The sequence below is a fragment of the Octodon degus genome, unplaced genomic scaffold (genome assembly GCF_000260255.1).
Source record: "Octodon degus isolate 3935 unplaced genomic scaffold, OctDeg1.0 scaffold00062, whole genome shotgun sequence".
NCBI lineage: Eukaryota > Metazoa > Chordata > Mammalia > Rodentia > Octodontidae > Octodon > Octodon degus.
Window position 1 is genome coordinate 5,180,427 of NW_004524638.1, and position 1,860 is coordinate 5,182,286.

Sequence of the window (1,860 nt, forward strand, 5' to 3'; positions counted from 1 at the left end):
AATGAAACAACAGTAGCCCATAGCCAGATCTCTCAGCATCCTCCCTACAATAGGTGAAAGGCTGTTCTCCCTCATCTTTCAACCCTTTGGAAGTAGGAACTGAGGCTTATTTATCACTACATGAACAGGGTTTCAAGCATATCATTTATCAAGAATGCATTTTTAAATTAAAAAATAAATAGGCTCAGTCCTCAAGGCGTCGGTGCTGTGCGGATCGTGGCCTATCGCTTGCTTGTCGACCCGTGTGCGCATGTGCAGACATGACCGCAAACGACCATACTCAACAAGCAACCCAAAGCTGTAGGGCCTACCCCACCAGCCTGGCAGTGCTAGGCTTGCAGAGCACCCAGCCCTACGGACAGCAGAGTTACAGTGGCTGTGGCCTGTCAGCAGACACTTTAGGCTATGGCCAGAGCAGCTGTGGTTCTTCTTCCGGACAGACTCAGAACACAGGCCATGGCACGCAGTCAGCTCCCCAGGCTTGTAGCTCCACTGGTGGCTAAGGCAGCAGCCAGAGTTCACGGTCATCTTAGGGTCAGCAGTCCTCTTATCCTGGCCATAGTCAGCTGCCAGCTCCCAGCAGCACCTGGGAAGTCACGGTGGTAGTTCTCAGAGCAGCAGCTGTGGGCAGCCCCAGAGTGGGGGCTATGGCCAACAGTCTGACTATGGTGGGCAGACAGCAAGGGAGCTACGGACAGCAGAACTAGTACAACAGTAGCAGTGGCGGGGGCGGAGGGGGTGGTGGAGGCAATTACAGCCAAGATCAGTCCTCCATGAGTGGGGGAGGCGTTGGCTATGGCAATCAGGACCAGAGTGGTGGTGGCGGTGGCGGTGGCGGCTATGGGGGAGGCCAGCAGGACCAGGGGGGCTGAGGCAGAGGTGGTGGCGGTGGTCACAAATGTAGCAATGGTGGCTATGAACCCAGAGGTCGTGGGGGAAGCTGTGAAGGCAGAGGTGGCCTGGGCGGAAGTGACCTAGGTGGCTTCAATAAATTTGGTGGTAGGGGACGAGGAGATGGCTCAGCAGAATAAACACTTGCCTGGCAAGCACAAGGGCCTGAGTTCAATCCCAGGTTCCACCAAAAAATAAAATAAATAAATAAATTTGGTGGCATTCGGGACCAAGGATCACATCACTATTCTGAACAGGATAATTCTGACAACACCATCTTTGTGCAAGGCCTGGGTCAGAATGTTACAATTGAGGTTGTAGCTGATTACTTCAAGCAGATGGGCATTATTAAGACCAATAAGAAAACTGGACAACCCGTGATTCATTTGTACACAGACAGGGAAGCTGGAGCGTAGAAGGGAGAGGCGACAGCTTCATTTGATGACCCTCCTTATGCTAAAGCAGCTATTGACTAGTTTGACAGTGAAGAATTCTCTGGGAACCCTATTAAGGTCTCATTTGGGACTTGGTGACCAGATTTCAATCAGGGTGGTAGCAACGGCCGAGGAGGCTGAGGGAGAGGAGGACCCATAGGCTGTGGAGATGGTGGCAGTGGTGGTGGCAGCCGGGGAAGATTCCCCAGTGGAGGCGGTGGTGGTGGAGGAGAGCAGTGAGCTGGGGCCTGGAAGTGTCCTAATCCTATGTGTGAGAACATGAACTTCTCTTGGAGAAATGAATGCAACCAGTGTAAAGTCCCTAAACCAGGTGGCCCAGGAGGTGGTCCTGGAGGCTTACAGATGGGAGGTTACTATGGAGATGATCATCATGGTGGCAGAGGAGGCTACAATCAGGGTGGCTACCGGGGACGTGGAGGGGATCGTGGGGGCTTCCAAGGGGGCAGGGGTGGTGGGGACAGAGGCGGCTTTGGCCCTGGCAAGATGGATTCCAGGGGTGAGCACAGACAGGATC

General features: G+C 53.7%; 1 pseudogene; it reads left to right on the plus strand.

Moving 5' to 3' along the window:
* The first annotated feature begins 260 nt into the window (after positions 1-260).
* LOC101563274 overlaps positions 261-1,860 on the plus strand; it is an 8,900-nt pseudogene continuing 7,300 nt past the window's right edge.